The following is a 19,583-nucleotide window of genomic DNA, read 5'->3' as shown; positions in this document are numbered from 1 at the left end:
CTCAACTTTTACACATTTGTCCTGTAATTTAGCCCCGGGTTATCTCTCACCAAGGGTGAAATATCTGACGGGAAACCCAGGCTCTGAGCTTGAAACTGCTCTTTACCCTTCTCCCTGCCCTTCCCCATGAAACTCTGTCATTACGCTGGAACTTTAATGGCTGTAAAAAGTAGCGTGTGTCCCTTGAAGCCTTTTTTCCCCCCTAAAGACATTGGGATGCTTCTGTTTTCTACAGATGCAGACTTGTGGCAAGTCAACCAAAGATATTTTGCCTGATGTAGATGAGTCTCAAGAAGGTTTTATGAACGGCAGGAGACCCTGTGAATTTTTGACTAGGATCCAGATAGGCAGATTTGCAGGTCAGTTCAGGTGGCCTGTGGTGGCCAAAATTGAAGTCTGAGAGCCAAATGGCTTCCAACAGGACCTGCAGGTATAGAGCGTGACTCAGCCCTTTGCCCTGTCACCAGCCCAAAGTCCACTCATCTGGAGCCAGTTGGTTCATGTCACCCCAGAGCAATGTCAACAGTCCTGAGCAAACAGGATGGTGAAGATGTCTTTGCCTTCCTCCAGAGCTGGAACATGGAGTCTCCCTGTACTGGGCACTGGTGTGGTCCCTCCTCGAATCCTGGGTTCAGTTTTGGGCCCCTCATGACAAGAAAGATATTGAGGTGCTGGAGTGTGTCCAGAGAAGGATAATAACCTGGGGAAGGGTCTGGAGCACAAGTCTGATGAGCAGCAGCTGAGGGAGCTGGGGGTGTTTAGCCTGGAGGAAAGGAAGCTCCAGGGGGGACCTTCTCTCTACAACTACCTGAAAGGAGGGTGTAGCCAGGTAGGCGTTGGTTTCTTCTTCAGCTAACAAGCAGTAGGCTCAGAGGTAATGCCCTCAAATTGCACAGGAAAGGTTTAGATTGGATATTAGGAAAAATGTCTTCATAGAAAGAGTAGTCAAGCACTGGCACAGGCTGCCCAGGGAAGTGGTGGAGTCACCATCCCTGAAGACACTTAAACAACATGTATATGAGGCACCTGGGGACATGGTTTAATCGTGGACTTAGCAGTGCTGGTTTAATGGTTGGATTTTATGATCTTAAACGTCTTTTCCAACTGAAATGATTCTAGGATTCTAAAAGCAGTAGCTATACCTTCCCATACCATCCCCATATGGAAAAAAACCAGCTCACGATAGCTGTTACCTCCCAAGAGGCCCTTGCAGGCTGTAAAATGGGGTTTGCTGCTGCTGCCGCTTGTGAGGTCTCATCATGACTTCATGCCTTGAAGAATAAGAGTTCCCTGTCATTATTTTCCTGGTTTGCACAGCTAAAAGCTGGTATTAATGGCTGCAAAAATTATCCTGCCTCTCGAGTTTATACGGTCTATAATTATCTTCACAATAAAACTGTGAGGAATTAAGCTCCAGAGCAGTTTATAGGTGACAAGGGGTGACTTGACAGTCCTTCAAGAACTGTGGCTTTCAGTCCTCAAGCGCCAAGAGCAGTTAAGATGCTGCTAGACAGCACTTGAGAACTGCATGGCTTGTTCAGTTCAGTCACTGCTTCCCTTGCCATGGAGAGACCAGAATCTCTTTTTTTTTTAATGCTATTTACTCGTTCTGTTTCTCTCTGCTTGGGCAATGAGCTGCGATTAGTCAGTTTTCCTTCTGAGCTGCCTCATGAAGCCACGACTGTGATGTTTATGAGGTTTCCATTGCAGCACAGGGATATTTGTATTTCGGTCGCTCTACTTTTATTGAAAAACAGATACATTTTCATCATATTGGATGTGCAAAGAACCAAAATCCTGAACCAAAGCCTGAAATACAGGAGGGTGTTTAAGTCTGAGATGATTTTCAAGTTTTCATTCGTATTAGCTTTACCCTGGTGAAAGCTGACTGGTATTATTGCCAGTTTACACTGGTGAATATCTAAAAAAGACCAGTTAGTTTTCTGTCTGCACAGGCTCCTGACACATGCCAGAGAGTCAAATTTGCTGAACTTTCACCCAAGAGATCTTAGAGCCTTTCAGTGCTTAATGGGAGCTTATAAAAAAGGTGGAGAGGGACTTTTTATATGGAAGTGGTAACACAAGGGGGAAGGGTTTTAAACCAAAAGAGGGGAGATTTAGATTAGATATAAGGAAGAAATTCTTTATTCAGAGGGTGGTAAGGGACTGGAACAGGTTGCCAAGAGAAGCTGTGGATGCCCCATCCCTGGAAGTGTTCAAGACCAGGTTGGATGGGGTTTGGAGCAACCTCATCTGGTGTTCCCTGCCCATGGCAAGGGTTTCGAACTAGATGGTCTTGAAGGTCCCTTCCCAACCAAACCATTCTATAATTCTTGGTTACTTAGTGCTTTCTCATAACAACATAATGTTTTGTGGATTAATTAATAATTGTTAATCTGTTGGGCTAGCCCAGAGCAGAACAAAATACTGCATTTTATCTGATCACAACACAAATGTTTAGTTTTAGCTCCAGACACTAGATGATGACCTCTAGTCAACTGAGCATTTATCCCTGTTCACACTGCCTGCTTGTTTTGCAGCCTTATGGCTCCAGCTGGATCCAAACTGTGCAGGTGTTACTGGGCACATCTGTTTTGATCACCAGGTGGGACCTGAAGCCTCTGTAGCCTTCCTGGAGGACTCACTTTACTCTTTGCTCTGCTAAGGCCTGTTACAACTACGTGCTGTGATTTATCTCATCTCTTCCCTTGCCTAATCGGTCACATACCTGATTGGTGTTTGCAATATTCTGGGTCCCAGCATAAACAAATTGTTTAGCCCTGTGTCATCAAAACTGCATCTGCAAAACCATCAGCCTTCTCCGTATTTTTGGAAAATCCTAGGAAACAACTCTGCAGCTACACCTGAGCTAGTGGCTTCAGCAGCTATGACTCAGTGTTAGCAGAGGTCCATGAGCAGTCGCAAAAATAGACACTGTTGTGCTGACTGCATTCAGTTTTTTTTTTTTCACATTTCCATGAAAACATGAGTAACACTCACCTGGGTGATGAAAAAGCAAGTTGGATTGGCACTGGTTGGCAACGGGATGGAAAATTAGTATGTAAAGAAACTAGTGATTAAGATAATGAAAAACAATGTTAAGAGTCTTAGGTGAAGCCAAGTTTTGTAGCCCTCGAGCTTTTAATTGTGAAATTGTTGGCTCTCGTGTTGTTTCTGAAATAGAAATCTATTTAAATGACTTAAGCAACCCAAGTTTCAAGAATAACCCCAAGCAGGCTGTTTTAGTTATGACTGAGAAACTGAATTGACTGAATACTTTTTATTCTAATTGCTTGAATTTCCAAACACAACCAGAGAACTAAACAGCTGCAGACCCTGAAGTGTTTCATATGAAAGTAATTTCCAACTTTGAGGAAAAAATAAAATGCCAAAGTTGATTGGAGTGGCCATTAAAATCCCCTGCAAAATACTGAGATTTTTTTAGGATTATTTTAATCACTCCCCCTGCTGCCCCTAAAAGTTGAGTTTTTGGAAAATTCAGTTTTTGGAATTAACTCAAAACAGTTGTTTTGAATTAAGTGTATTCAGCAATTTCCCCCTTGTCCTAGAACTATCAGCCCAGTCATTGATTTTCATTCAGTGTTGGGCTTGTGGAAGTCTCTCTATCTGAAGCACAGTGTGGATACTGCACATTGCTGTTCTTGGGCTCTAGTTTCACTTTACAGCTTAAATAATTTTAAAGCTGCTTGCTCCCAAAAGGAGCAACTTTTCATCTGCTGATCCTCTGTAGAATCATAGGATATCTCAAATTGGGAGGGTCCTTGTTCCTCACAGGACCTAAAACTAAACCATATGACTGAGAGCATTGCCCAGATGCTCCTTGAACTCCATAGAGGCACTTTATGAAGGCCCACACAAATACAGTGCTCTCCATAAACCACTCTACTGGACAGAAGCATTTTGCAATCCGGGATAATTAATGCAATTTGCAGACATTTTTGGGTGGTAAATACATGGCAATGCACTGTGGGACTCCAGAACTCTGCTTGAGGAATTTTAAAAGTTTAGGCTTGGGATGGATCAGTTCATGTAGTTGATTTGGTGGGAAACCCTGCATAAAAAATGAGTAGTTTTCTGTTGAATACACCTCACACACTGACTGGTGTGACAGTCCCACACGTTGTTTGAATTTGCTGAGGCTGGCAGGTCGTGGTCAGGCTCTTTCACAGAACAAGTCACCCTCCAGTTCTCACTTCTGATCCCTGTAAAACAGCTGCATTTTCCAGTTCCATCTCAAGCAAGTTCATCACCTTCTTCAAACACTTCCCAGATCTTCTCAGGACTACACCACAACCTCCTGGAGGGGGATCTGGAGGTGGCACTGCTCTTTTGTAGAGCTGTGTGCATAAACACTGTGCCAACAGCAAAAAGACCAGAAACATTTTAATGGAGACTTGCTTTCCTGCTGCTCTTCTTCACTGGACAATCCTATTAGTTCAGCAGCTCCTTTCCTTGGTTATACAGGGAGCCTGGTAACTAAGCTCCTGACGAGCACCTCAAAGACCCAGGGCTGCTTTGGTAGGACCAAATGTTTTGTATTACTGTCACAATAGGAATAAAGGACCTTTCTCCTTGGGTGGGTTTCAGCCCATTTTCCTGGACTGGAGGTGTATTTATGCTGGGCAGATGGATGCTCTCCGTAGGGATGTCTTAGCCCTCACCGGGGCCGGAGCACAGAAAGGCAACAGATGATTTGAATGGAGATCATTTGCAACCTCAAGAGCAGACTCAGGAGGTTATGGCTTAAGATAAAGAAGTTCATAAAACTGAGAGGAGAGAAAGTTCCTAGCAATGAGGTTGTCTGGGAGGTTTAACAAGCTCCCCAGGGAACCACAGTTGCTGTGGATAACTTTGAGAAGAGATGAGGAGAAATGGTTTTGAGGAGTTTGAATTTTTCCTGTCAAGTAATTAGCTATATTTCTGCCAGAAAAGTCCCTCCTCAGTCCCAATTAAACAAGACCTGGCCTGAGTGGATTGTTCCAAATTCAAAAAAAATGTTTTTTTTTTTCCAGCTGGCAAAAATTTCATTTATTTTCTTTGCTCTTTTTTCCTCCCCCTGTTAGTGGTTTTAGTCAGACCAGAAGCATATGCTGCAGAATCTGCCAGAAAAAATGTATTCACAATTGATATTTACATAAATGCTTTTCAAAAATTGCCAGTCAGTGTCCTTGGAGGCAGAAATTCTCTCTCCAATGATACAACAGGTACAGTACAGACACCAGTCACCTCTTGTTTATTCTTATCTCTCAGACTCACACTGACAGTGACACAGTTCATTTGGTCTTTCACCTCCCTTCTGAGATGCCCAACAAGCCCGTGAAAAGGGGTTTATTTTTTTTTGTCTTGGTGAGCAACACTGTTCCCCACGAGCTCTCAGTGTGGTCTGGTGGGGCTATGGTTGGAGTGTGGCTTGAGAAGTTCAGAGAAGTATTCAGGGCCTATGGAACACTGAGCTGAGCTGAAATATAGACAGTTTTCTCCTTATAGGTAACTTACTGCTAACCAAGTATTCCCCCAAACCATTTCTTCTTACAGGTCTGTGCCTTGCTGCAAACTTCAATCTGTTTTCCTGTGGTTTAAGCAGATACAAGGTCTCTCTACCACGTGGATTTAATACATCAAATACCACAGAATCCATATTCCAGATGAGCTACTTGCAAATCTCTTCCTCTTAGAGCTTATTTTAACAAACTCGCAGCCTTTCATCCAGTCTGTGGTTTTGATCTCCCTCTGAAATGCAGCTGAAGCCAAGACATTTAAAACTTCTCGGAAAAGGGGACACACTGTTGGACCAACCTACTTAGAAAACTGGCATGAAATCCACAAACAGGGACAAGCCAATGAATTGGAGTCCCCAGTATTTCCAGGGCTTGGAGGCATTTGCACACCTGATGCCATGTTTTGCCTCAGCCCTCTGAGCTCTGCCTGTATCCCCCAGGAAGACTGACAGCTGTTCAGACCTTTGCCTTCCACCTGTAGGTGACAAAACCCACCCAGCTGGTTGTAGCAGAGCCCTGGCAGCCGTGCTGTCAGTGACAGGAAGAAAGCGAAGCTGTTCAGCTGATCCATGACCATCTCCAACTCGATATATTATTTGAAGACAAAAAAACTTCAGAAAGATTTCATGCCTTGTAGAGACGGATGTTCCACCACCCGTCTCACTGGTGGTTTGCAGGATTTACCTTTAAATAAATCAGAAATAGTGCATAGGTGCAGAAATTCCTGTTATTTTCAGAGTACAAAATATCTTCTCTTTGTGCCTGTGTGTGTTGCATTCCTGGACTTCACTTTCTCTGGAATGACCTATGAGTATCTCTTGTCTCATGGAATTGAGTGTTGTTTGCTTGTTCACAGTTTCCTTTCCTTCCGTTATCCAGCAAAGAAAGTTTGCTTAAGTGGCTTTTGTGAACTCTTTCAAGATCCCCAGAAGGATGATACAGGAAACAGAGAGTTTCCTTTCTATACAAACTTCTAGGGTGTTCCCATAATAGCCTGAAATTTATCTGCCCTCAACAGCCTGCAATTGGACAAAAAATTAATGAACTGTCAAGGGATCAGGCCAAACACAATTAACATATCAGAGAGGAGAATTTGCAGTAAGAAAGAATCCTCCCCTTACACAGCACCTTTTATCCCACGTTGCCAAACATTTTCCTTTCTATGTTTCCAATTACTTTACAAGTTGGCTTTAACTATCCAGCCTGAAAGTTTCCATAATTGCTCCCTGACTCGTGTTGAATACATTTTTTGGAGGGTGGTGGAGGGGGAAAAGTTACAGAAAAAAAACCCCTCTTAAAAAATTGCAGTTATATTGTGCTGAGCTCAAAGCTTAAGAATTAGTTTTAGGGATATTTAAGCTTTCTCCCTCTTTGTTTTGAAGAGCACGTTTGCACCACAGGAGGCTGGAATGGGAATGAGACACTTGGCATAGCAGCAGTGCCAGGGTTGAGAGTCTGTAGCCATCTCTGTGAAAATTTAGGTTTGTCCGAAAAATAAAACACTATTTGAATATATTAGAGGCAGGTTTGTACCTCAGTTTTATGCCTTCTGACTGTGGTACCCGTAGTTTCTGCAGCCCCATCCAAAAAAGCAGCCCCCCAAAGCAGAACAGCTGGACAGGATGCCACAAAATGGATTCTCATCCTTCAGGATTTCACCCTGGGTGACCTGGCACCGTGGGTGAGATCTGGGAGGATTGTAACACTGGGAGGGAGGGCAGGGCCCGGTGCTGAAAGCTGACAAGGTAGAAATGTGAGTCATTAAAAGGCAAAGACCAATCTGTAAAGAAACAATTACTTACATCTTTAAAAAAAAAAATCAGATCTGGAAGGCACGTTCGCCTGGTGGTTGACACTCCCTACAAAAGCACCGTGTTGTTCCAAAAGTCTCCCCTGAGATGAACAAACGTTGCCAGGAATAATCACAGATCTGGAGCTGTATAATTGCTCAGCTGAAGGCAGGCAGGGAACAGATAGGGAACCTGTGCTTTGCTTTTCCTGCCCACTTCCTTGCTTTCAGGGCTGTGCGGTGCTCCGGAGCTCTGGAGCTTATATTGGCCGGAGCACTCAGGACACCAGGAAAAAAAAAAAAAAGCCTCTTAGCAACAGCTTCACGGCGTGTGTTGTTTTAAACTCCATTCATAAAAGCAGTTAACTGGGCTGTGTGAGGCGGGCTGGGGCTCTGAGTTCTCGTGTCTGCTCGGAGCAGAAAGCTCTTGACGTGCTCGGAGCCGAGCGCCGGCAGTTTCATACCCTCCCAGCACTAATCCAGCAATAAAGAAAATGGCTTTAAGCCACTTCAGACCCATTAGTGCTCTCCAGAATGCTAATACAGCGTTGAGATGAAAGGGCTGCAGCGAGGGGAACGAGAAGATGTGGGCAAGAGCTTCGCCTCCCCTCTTAGAAGGGTTTAGTCCGTTTTCTCAAGGAGCAGAGATCCAATTTGGGGAGCAGATGACACGGGCACTCCCATATCACAGGACTCTGGGCATTGCATCAGGCAGCGTTAACGGCAGGGCTGGGGTGCCTTCATTTTAGTGATAATTCATGGCCAACCAAGAATCTGATACCTAATCTGCTGCAGCCTGGGATACCGATTCCATATGTGTGACCTGTATCTGCGTGGTCACAGGCAGGAGCTGATGAGAAAATTGGCTGGGTAACAGCAATTAACACAGCAATAGTTTTTCTTAATTTTCAAAATCTTCTTGGAGAAATTAATTTTTTTGTTTTTAATTAAGAAGCAGTATTTGTCACCTTTAAAATCAAAAGCCTCGTGTTTACTGAAAAGGTCTGCCTTTAGTGATGAGAGCCTATAGTTTTTTCCCTGTGAAACAGCACCATTCAAAATAGTCTCTGAGAGAAGGTAAAGGGGTTCTGCTGCAAAACCTCAAGATGCAGAGAAAGAAGCTCAGGAGGATAGCTGATCTGGGACTTCACAGGTTTGGAAACTGTGGTGGAGCTGCGGGATGTTTGCCATGCAGGAGGGAAGGTAGAAAGGGATTTTGCCCAGAAATACCTGCAGCAGAAGAAGGTGCCAGGTGTAAGCAGGCTGTCTCATCTGTTAGACAAAGCACCAGAAGAGCTTTTTGCTGGAGATGGAAACAAGAGGTGTTCCTGCTGGAAATCAGGATCAGAGGTTAATTAACTATAGGAACGTCCTACCAAGGAAGCCATCCTGTGAATTCCTATAGGACAGCCTGGGGGCATTGCCAGCAGGTGCTTTAGGTGTCCTACTAAGCTGCTCACCACGTGTTTGTGGTGATAACCTGCTTTTCCACTGATTCCAGAGGGATGCCAGGGCTCCTGCCGCAGGTCCCCAACCTCAAGACTATGGATACCCCAGGGTGGCTGCTGGAGGACTGTGCCCTACTTTTATGTTTCTCAGTGAAAGAGCCACATCAAGTCTCTGGGAAACAAAAAACAAGCAAAACAAGGACAAAGTTCTGCCCTTCCACTACTCTGTTTTCATTTACAGCCAAATTCTGCCAATCTTTCAGTGTCTATTTAAAACTTTTATTTTCTTCCCAATGGCCTGTTTCCGTGCTGGGGTGCACATTCCATTTTTTTTCTTTTTCTTCTTTTTATTTCCTTTTTCTTTTCCTTTTCCTTTTTTTTTTTTCCCCTTTCTCTTTCTCTTTTCCCCTGTTGTTTCACAGTGCACCTGATGATATGCTCATCACTCTGGGCACACCAGGACCCTGATCTGAGCCCAGTCTGTGTGAGGTTTCAGACCCTGTCTCATGTCCAGGGAACAAGGCAGAAGGCTGCGACTGACTTTCCTTGGCTGTGACACTGTGGCTCAGCCACAGTGAACTGACAGCTGTGGAAAATTAATGGATTGGCCCTGTTTCCAAGCAATGACCAGCAAGGTCGTGGTCTTGAGGCTCTAAGGGCACAGCCCTTTCCTCCTTGCAGACAGTACACACGCCAGCTTTGCTGTCCCCTCTTCAGATGTCACCAGATCGCTGTCACATAAGGACGCCGTGGGAGAAGGGATGCCATTGGCTGCCCAGCCTGTTTTTGTGCACGGGGATTCTATGAATACAGACTGACCGTGCTCCAGGTGTAACTTAAACCCTCTCTGCAGAGACACAGCTCCTGGCTGAACTCTCCCTGCCCCCTGCAAGGCTGAGCAAAGCGGTTTGTTTAAGCCAGCCTTGAGGACAGGGTCGCCCTGTGCAGGGAGGTGCACGATGCTGCCTCTCTGCTGAGGGCACAGCCTGTTTAGTGCCCTCCTGCAGCTGCTTGGTGGTCAGCCCGCTCGAGTGGAGCCAATTTGGATGCAAAGAAATGGAATTTTTCCCAGGCACAGAAGCCAGAGCTGATTCCTTTTGGGCATGAAGGGCCTGGGCTTGGCGTACACTGAGCCATGTCTCTGGGCAGTTTAATCTCACCAGCCAGAAACCTGTATGGATTTGCACTTCCATATGCAACCGTTTGATGATCATGTTGCCATGGCTACATTTGAATCCTGCAGTAAATGTGTAATTTCACACATTTACATCAAAAGGAACTTCAGAACATACAGCTGCCTCACAAAGCAGCTGATCTCTCTCCATAAGCACTTTCCATTTTTAACATCATATTATTGTACTCATTGGGGTTTTTTTTGGGGAGGGGAGGAGTGAGGTTTACAGAGCAGGTTTGACTGTCAAGTTCTCGAGGTCTGATCCTACTTCCAGCGACTCCTTGTCCCACAGACTCCTTCTCTTGATCCTGTGGGCAGCTCTTCCCTTGGTCCAAGCCTCCTCCTCTGCCTCTGACAAGAAGCAGTGGCAGGTAAGGGTTATTTAGAGAGGGGCAGGTTGCAGGGGTGGCAGGAAAGAGGCTGTACCAGGATACAGCTTCAACCAGTAGCAGTGGTGGGTGGCAGAGATGCACCCACTGAGCATCATATATGGAGAGAAATTTCATCCAGACTCTGTCCCTGCTGATTTAAACAGATTTTTTCAGGAACTCAAAACTTGGACAGTTCTGCCTTCGTTTTTTTTTCCCCTATAGCAACAGCAGCTGGAACAGTGTTGGCACTGAGGCAGGGCTGCAGCTGGTCTCCTTCTTGCTCAGAGCAAAGAAGTGCTGGGGAGTCTTCAGCACTCACAGAGTACGGGCAAAGCAAACATTTCCCCTCACTCCATGAATTTACTGTTGTGTTGGGAGAGAGAGGAAATTTGTCTGTGACAAGTGCCCAATACTGACAGTTTCTGTGTAAGAAACTGGAAAAGGGAAAAAATATTGGAAAAGCATAAGATCCTGGTTTTTTTTCCTCAGTTGTTTATACAATTGGAAAAGTTAAGTAAGCCTAATTATTGAGGTTATTGGTTTTAATGAGTCATCATCTTGCTGTTATTATGCTGGTTTCTGTTGCCATAGGACGAGAAGCTGCAGCTGGGCTAAGCTGTGCTACGCAACAAACCCTCACTTGCCATTACAAGATTAACACATAGGAAAATGGGTGGGCTCAGGCAAGCGGGAATGTGGAGAAGGAAAGTGATGTTTGCCAATGTGTTGTGTGGCAACATGACCATTATGCAGATGCTGGGAGCAAAGATGTGTTTCTACCAGAGACTGGTGGAGTTGATTTTTGGATGTTTTTTGAGGACCACTTCCAAAGACGTGATAGAAAGTAGGAGGAGGTTGGCTACCCTTGGGGGCTGGTTGTCGGTGGGAATGGCTACAGTCAGAGACATCACAGGACTTTGAGACTGAAGACCTGAGTTTAGTGTTACAGGAAGGCATGAACCACTGGAGGGACACAGACTGGGAAGCAAGGCAAAATAAAGAAATTAGGAGAAAAATCTAGCAGTATCCCAAATGAGTAAGAGTGAAGTGTGATCAGGGTCCATGGGAGGCCCCCAGGGAAGTGGTCACAGCACCAAGCCCGCCAGATCTCAAGAAGGGTTTGGATGATACCCTCAGGCACATGATGTGATGGGGATGGTCCTGGGCAGGGCTAAGAGTTGAACTTGATGATCCTTGTGAATCCCTTCCAACTCAGCATATTCTGTGATTCTGTGATTCCGTGAGGTAGGAAGAAAGAGGTATGTGAGACCTGTGGGGCTGGAGAAGCTGAGCTTGAAAAAATGCACAAGGTTTAGCTGCAACCTAAACTCATGGGCTTGGATAGAGAGGTACAAGATGGCATTGAGGAGCCCTGCCTGCATGGCAGATAACCCATCATATTGCCCACTGTGTTCAGAGAATATATGGGGAGAAGGCCTGGGAGGAAAGGGTTGTCAACTCCATTTTATCCAGGCTGAGCTTTAGATAATAATACCCATGGGAAATCCCATGACTGGGATGAATGCTTTGAGCTGGTCTTTGCTTTCTCAGAGCCAAAACAAGCCTGCAGGAGGACTTGGGATGTCCCTGGAGGATCTGTGCTTGTGTGTGCTCCAATCTGCTGCTCAGATCAGGCAGAGCCCATGGGGTGGAGGCAGGAACACAGCAACCCACAGCATTTCATCGATTGGTTTCAATTGATCACTTGTGTAGAAACAGAGCAAATGAAGTTTCCGGTCTCTTGGATGTTGCAGAGGGTGTTGGGTTTGCTTGCAGCCAGTTCAGCTTTTTCAGCTGATCCTGTGCTTTCTTTTCTTTCTCCAGGATGGCAGAGAAAAGTCTTTTTTGAGATGGGCAGCTGGGCTCAGAAACAGAAGAGAAGGTCTGCTAGAGGAATGGGCTGTCAGACAGATTTTCTTTCCCTCTCAAATGCACCAAAGGGTGTCTACTGAAAATGCCACAGGAGCAGGCTCAAGATGGGTAGGCACCGACATGAGCTGCCCGTGATCTTCAAGCCATTGGCTTTTCCCCAGTCTGGTCCCTCAGCTTGACCAGAAGGGTGGCACAGTCTTTTCACACAGTCTGGACACTTGTGTCCAGTCAGTTCCAGCATCCAAATCATGGGAGGAGAGGGAAACCCTCCCTTTTCTCTTTATGGCATGGGTAATGTGTGCCTCTCTTTTCCTCAGCTACCAAAATCCGGCATTTCCTGCTCTATTATCCATTTCCCAATATTTCCCAGAGCTTGAATGCAGGACTCAGCCAAGACTCCAGAGAGGGATTAGCATGGACTTGCCTTGGCTGTGGATGACTTTCATTCTGTTTTGCATTTATTCTTTCTAGAGGATCGAGGAGGAGAAGGAAGGGGAGGATGAGCTAAATCCTGTGCTTGGATCTCCCTTCAGCCACGGAAGAATGAGCTGAGTGCCCAAATGAACCCAAAAGGCACCGTGGGATGAGGCATATCACATCCAAGTCGGACGTGGTGGCCTCTTCCCAAGTGCCTGAGCTGCCACACGCTCCAGCCATGCTTCAGCAGGGACCCTGGGGACTGTGGCAGGGCTGCTGCCAAGGCTCCGAGCTCCCCTCCGGGCGGCTGGAAAACAGCAAAGGCACAGGTCATGAATGCTGTCTGGAGCGAGTGACCTGGATGTGTCTGCCCAGACTCCACACAAAGAGCCAACGTGTCCCGTCCCCGTTGCTCCCAGGGCTGTGTCCCAGAGGCTGGAGTGGATACTGTCCCGTGTGTGGAGAGACACAGCTCCTGCCCAGTCTCAGGAGAGGCCACTGTTCTCTGTGGTGCCCAGTGCAGCTCTGTGGACCTGGCTGCACAAGAGGCTTGGCAAAAAGGATGCCAAGAGCATCCAGCCTCTCCACTGTCACTGCCAAAGCTTCCTGATAGCAGCCTGCTCTGCAGCCTAAGGGGGAATTCGGATGCTCAGAGTGCTCAGAAAACTGCAGGATATATTGGCAGTTGTCCATGTTTTTCCACTTTTGGGGCTACTTAATTCTTGGAGGAGAACATGCCAAGCCCCCCCTGTGCAGCACTGCTGATATGGCTTTCACAGGTTGCTAAAGCAAAGGTAAGCTGTGTTTTATTTTGTGTGTTTATCATTTTCTCTGTTGACTTGTGTGTGTGAGAATTGTTTTCCCAAACTCCTTCACCTCTCTTTCAAAGCACACTGAATCCTCTGGCAGTGGAAATTGGCCCATGGATCACAAAGAACCCAGCTCATAACCCAGCTGATCCTCTCCCTCTCCCAACAGGTACTTGCTTGATTATGAACACAGGAATCACACCCAGGAGTCTGCAGCTAATGGCACAGTCATGATCCCAGACAGAAGCTGCTCCTGTGTCTGAAAATAAACTAAGAATGATCTCAAATACCCTCAGATAGATCTGACAGGACAAGTACAGGAGACACTGGAAGTTACTCAGTCTGCTTCCATTGCAGAGAGACAGGGCTCAATCCACTATATCCATGGACTCCATGACTGTTGGATTTTCTTCTTCTCTTCCTTGCAAAACTGTTTGATTGATGATGAAACAATTTTCCCCAGGCATTTGCCACTTCTGAGTATTATTCAGTGCGTCACATTACAAGTAAAGGAAAATACTCAATTTCTGCTTGTTTTTTGTTGTTTGGGACTCAAGTTTTATATCTCCCGGTCCTATTTCAACAGGTTAAAATTAATGGAATTTTCAGGGTGATCAAGATCAAGGGAGAACTGGAATATCAGTCTGCTATTGAATGAGACAACACTGGAAATGTTAATTAGATCATCTTGGGTAAATACCTTTTTTCCCCTGCCCTTCTAATCAGGTCAGTGTGTGGGGTACCAGGGGCAGACAAGTGGGAGAAGCTGTGCTGCTTTTGCTTCCTCTTCCCTCCTGCATACAGAAATAAAGGACCTGACGAGATTGCAAGCCCAGATCAAAAAGGACAGTCTACCAAGAAACAGAGCTGCTCCCGTAAAAACATCCTTCCATCTCTCCCATGTGGGAAGGGGGAGACTCTGGCCATTTCATTCTCTTAGCTGTGAACAAATAGCACATGTCCATCACTCACCACTAACTAAGAAGGCTAATTAATGTATCTGGTGATACACCCTGGCTGCCCCAAGGTGCTGTTGTGCAATGGCAGTTGATAAATTGGGCCAAAAAATGGCTTAAAATCTCCCTGTTTTCATCATAGGTCAAACTCCAGGTCAGACACTATACATTTCTCTCCACATCTCTCTTTGTAGCACAAAGAATTCAGCTAATACAGTAAAATATCACGGATAACAATAGCTAGTGCCAGTGTTGAAGGATCAACGCTGCTCCTGCAGTGTAATCCACTGCATGCCAGCTGGAAAGAGTCAATGTGCCCTTCCTGAGAAGGCTGTTGTGATGATGAGAAGAGGAAGGACGTGGTATGTGTGTGCCAGGTCAAAGGCCTCAGGTTTCTGCAGAAAGGTGGGACTTTGTCTGACTTGGGGTTGGAACTAGGTGATCTTTTAAGGTTCCTTCCAACCCAAACCATCCTGTGATTCTATGATTTCAGCACAGCTGATCACATGAAATGGTTTAGTGCTGGATTTTTCATGAGGATACGCCCCTCAGGCTCTGTACCCACCAGCACAGAGACACCAAGTGTTACGTGAGAGCCCTCCCAACCCCTACAATTAGGAAAAAACCAAGCTGGCAAGAGATGGCAAATGCCGCTGTGTGGTGTTCAAGGAAAACCTGTTTGCGTGGGATGTACTGGAAAAATTGCTCAAGAATGGTGCATTCTCATAAGAAAAATGATCTGGCTGCTGTTCCCTCAGTCATTTTGTGTCAGGGCTGTGGGCTGCGTAGTTGCTTCAGTGTACGGCGCAGCCACTGGCAAGGGGTTTGCTCTGCATGTGATTTAATCCCCCTCGCTCTGGGCTGTTGGAGGTCTTTGCCCTCACCTAGTTTTGGGTCTGGATCCATGTTCTCAGAGCAGCTTGCACTGACACACGACTCCATGGCAGAGAGAGGCACCCTGAGGCTGTCAGCCCAGGAGAGCAGCTCAGCCTGGGGCAGTTTGCTGGGCTTTGTCCCTTCAGGTGGGAGGGATAAAATGCTGTGCCCACGTCAACAGCAGGTTCTAACTAAGTGTCCCATCCCTGCCAAACAAAGCAGTGCCTGTGCTCCAGAGGTGGATGAAGAGATTTCCGGAGATCCAAATTGTGAACCAGCATTAGTTGCTGGAGGAACTAAATCACAGGAATGCCCAGGTGTTAACTGGAGCCCTCTTCCAACCCCTGCTTGAAAAACTGTCAATAAGCCATGAAGCAACAGCCTTCACTCTGTCTCCTTTTTCACCTGAGGTGAAGGCTGAAGGTAAAAGGCAGCTGAAAGGTCTCCTGCAAGGCAGGGAGCTGTGAGCCTTCCCTCATGCACCATTCTTGCTCTCCTACCAGTAGACCCCCAGCTTTTGATAACAGTGCTGTTGGTCTGTGCTTGGTTCTTGTAACCTTCAAGACTAGTACCCGCAGCAGGACTGCCCCCAGTGCCCACAGCAGCCAGTCCCTGTGGTTTCATGGGGTGAGGTTTAACAGGCATGTTTTAATAGGGTTGCTCAGTACAGAGGACCCTTTGTCCTCAAGCAATAGACAAAACAATACAGGCCATAAATTTAGTGTAAAAGCTGTAGTGAAAGAAAACGAAGTAGCCATCCAAGGCAGGCCGCTGCTGCTGCAGAGGACGTGCCCTTACACTGATGAATGGTTTGCTTATGGTCAGTCCTGAAAGCAGCCACTGGGAATTAGACCAGAATTATGCTGGTAGAAGGTTGTGCTTTAGGTTTCTTATCCTATTGCTTTTAATAAAATGAGCCTTCACAGCAACTGCTCTTTTCCCTCTGGAAGGAGAGCTGAGGCAGAGTTTGCAATATGAAGTTTAATAGAGAAGTGAGGAAGGAGCAAATTCCCCTTTTCTTGCAAACGTGCAACATCTCTCATTTGTGGCTTTGTGCACTCACTGCCAAGCACAGACAGTGATGGGTTAGAGCAGGGAGCAGTCCCTTTGTCACCTGAGTGTGTATTTACATACCCTCGCCCACTCCACATCCCAGAACTGTCCCAGCACACACCAATGCCATCTCTCCCTGTTGATCCCTGGTCACCTCCTCTCCAGGAGGATTCACTGCTATTTACCCGCCTTTCCAATCTCCATCCTGTCCAAATCAACCCTGCCAAGCTGCCCTCTGTGGCATTTTCACTATGTCACCCCAGCTGGAGCTGCATATCAGCTCAGACCTCTCATCCTTGTGGTGTCCATGCAGGAGGTCCCATGGGAGCACTGGGCATTTGACACCAGCTTTTGAGGAACAGGAACCAGTTTTAGGTATGAGTTGCCCAAACCCTTGAGCACTGAAAGCTCCAGGAAGGATCAGCATGTTCAACCCAGCCAGGCTCTGCTTTTAGAAGCACAGCCCTGCGTAACACCCACCATTCCAGCCACAGTAACTCCATGGCTGCACGGTCAGGTTTGGGGTACAATGAGCAGTTCATGCCTCTTCCCCCCAAACACGGACACGTGAACGCACCACGCGCAAAACCGAGGCAGTAAAAAACTTCCCTGAGACAGAGCCTTCACAAGCTGCCTTTCTGGAAAGGCCTGGCATTCAGAGGGAAGGCAGGACAGCTGGTATCAGCAGTGCCCATCATTGTGGGGTCCGGGCTTTGCAAAACAGGCTCTGTATTTCAAAATCTTTTTTTTCTATTTTATTAAGAGAAGCCCTCTAAGCTAAGGTCTCCCTGCTCCTGACAATCTCAGAAGATAAATCACAACAAACTCTGCCTTGGGATTATTCTACCATTTCAGAACACCAGCCTGATCCGGTAATTCTGCATCTTAACCCCTCTGCCAGGCTGCCAGCAAACATCCTCTTCCCAAATTAACCCAACCAAAATGATTTGCATCAGAATCTGCATAATTGCTCTTTTTGCTCCAAACACAGCCCGACTTACGAAGGGGACATTTTCTGCAGTAGCCAGCCCTGCAATACTCATTTTTCCTAAGCCAAGGGTCTGCTCTGGTGTCTTTATGCTCAGATACCGCCTTTAATCTCACACGCTGCTTTCAGCAGCACCCACCGGCTGCAGCAGCCTCGCAGCATGCCCTCGTTCCATCCTTTCCCAGGCAAGCAAGCCAGGAGGCTCCCGATGGAGCCGGCAGTCACCCGGCAAGAGCCGCATTCCCCCTTGGAGACAGGCATGCAACTTCCACCTGCCCTGGCAGGCGCGGAGCACTCACGTTGGCGGCAGCGCGGATCCCTTTCAACAGCTTAACTGCGGCTCATTTTTAACCCCGGTCAGCGGATCTAAGCTGCTCTCCCCAGGGCTCAAACGGAGCTGCCTGCGTGACACCGAGGCATCCAGGCGCCGGCTCGCCAGCTGACATGTCAAAGCAGCGTCGTGGCTGGCAAACGCACGGACAGACCGACTGACAGCCCGCACATCGGTGCGAGCGGCTCGCTCGGGGTCCCTGCGGTTCGGGCGAGCTGTCGCTGGTCCGGGGTTTGTGCAGCCCCGTCGAATTCGGTGTTGCTAAGCCGGCGTTTTCTGCCGGTGTCTAAAATAGCATCAGGAACGTTCCCCGTTGATTTCCCCGGCAGTGCTTGCAGAGCCTCGCCGGGAACCGCGGCTCCCGCACAACCTGCCTTCAACGCAGCGCGTTCAAAACGTTTTCTTGCCTTCTCTCCTTCCAAGGGAAGCGGAGATGGGGAGGAAAAGCCCTGCAGATGTTTTTTGCCCGGCTACTAGCAAATCCCAACCTGAGCTAATTCTGCCATGGCTGAAAGCGTAGGATGACTGCAGTGCATAAAGCTGATTTGCTGACTTACCCTTCATCTCTCCCAAGAATGCCAGGTGAAGGAGCCGGCCTCTCGCTCCGGGAATGAGCCACAAGGAGCCCGGCAGCAGCCACTGCAGAGCCTGCTCAGAAGTTCTCTCTCTCTGTCACAGTGTGTGCAGCTTGCCAGGTATAGCCTGGATGAGAACACCCCGTGCTTTTCCCAGGATGAATGAGATCAGCACATATTCAGTTGAGGGAAAAAAAAATTCCCTCTTAATATATGTGATGGTTTAAGACCTAGAGGAAAAGTGTTGGTCTACAAGTTGCTCTGCTTTACAACTCATGATTTTCTGGGATGAATTTCACAGGAAGGGGAGTTTCTCATCTGCATTTGGTGTTATTAGACATGTGTTAAAAAGCAACCAAATGGTGTATCCATGGGGTAGGCAGGAACCCCACCCTCAGCAGCACAAGGTGGAGGGCACATGAAGGGCACCCTTACAAGCAGCAGAGGTGGCTTTATAATGTGCAGGTTGATGCTTTTTGACTCAAACCAGTACCTTGCTGTTACAGACTCCATATGGTTTGTGCAGATCCCGACTCTGCTGGTCCTGGCTTTTCTAAATGAGGTTTTTTAGATGAAGCTTTCTTCCACCTGGCTGCTCTGTGACTCCCCAGGCTGACAAAGTGCCTTTCTGCTGCCAGGTCCTTCACATCAAGTGTCTCTCTGGGTTCATCACCTGCTGTTGGGGAGGGGGGTGTCGCTGAGCTGAAACCCAGTGGTGACAGGGAGGCAGGGAAAGGGCATGAGCTGCTCAAAGGACTCAGGTGACCCGAAACATTTTGGTGCTGGTGTTATGTCAAAGACCATCATGTACCTTGTGCTGGGGGGATCATGTGCTCCAGTGCAAGAGGCCCATGGCATGGCAAAACTTTTAATGTCTGCCTTGGCCTTAGCCAAGGTTGGGAACCTGCGTGGCACAAGAATGTGGGATTTTCCTTTAGTCTTGGAACTAAAGTGACTGCATTGGAAGAAAAATAGATGATTTGCTCAGGATCAGGCCTCAGGGGTTGTGTGGCTGGGAATCCCACTCAGCATTCTGAGTCCCTACCCATAACTTTAGCTACTGCACCCCCCTTCCTTTCCCTCTCCCAAAGTCCAGGCACTGACTTCTGCCATGGACTCTCTGCATAACCTTGGGTGCACCTCCACACCTCCCCATCCCGCTCATCTGCACGAAGCTCCTGTGCAGCTCATCCACGCAGGGAATGGGTTCCCTGCCTCCCACACCTGGCCTCATTCCCTGCTGACAGAGAGACAGGGATGTGGGGTTTGATGTGGCTGAGACAGCCCTTGTGAACAGGCTGTGGGGAAAGCCTGGCTCCCCCTGGTTGGCGCTGGAGCAGGGTGCAGCAGGGCAGTTGCTGTGCTCTCCTATCGCTGTCCGAAGGCCAAGTTTGCTCTCCTGCAT

At 47.3% G+C, this 19,583-nt stretch overlaps 1 protein-coding gene across 2 annotated transcripts in view; it reads right to left on the bottom strand.

The window, feature by feature from the left end:
* The window catches only part of SLC45A4 (solute carrier family 45 member 4), an 88,126-nt gene extending 69,763 nt beyond the window's left edge, over positions 1 to 18,363 (bottom strand). The window contains exon 1 of one of the 2 annotated variants that reach the window (XM_027713036.2): positions 18,161 to 18,363. The gene's annotated coding sequence lies outside the window, so the exon portion shown is untranslated. Of the gene's footprint in view, positions 1 to 17,571; positions 18,064 to 18,160 lie in introns of those variants that run through there. The other variant, XM_027713040.2, reaches the window with a different exon arrangement.
* Positions 18,364 to 19,583: the final 1,220 nt, after the last annotated feature.

The sequence above is a fragment of the Pipra filicauda genome, unplaced genomic scaffold (assembly GCF_003945595.2).
Source record: "Pipra filicauda isolate LSUMZ 115617 unplaced genomic scaffold, ASM394559v2 scaffold251_size2273266_pilon, whole genome shotgun sequence".
Lineage (NCBI taxonomy): Eukaryota > Metazoa > Chordata > Aves > Passeriformes > Pipridae > Pipra > Pipra filicauda.
This window is presented reverse-complemented; position numbering and strand designations above follow the sequence as displayed.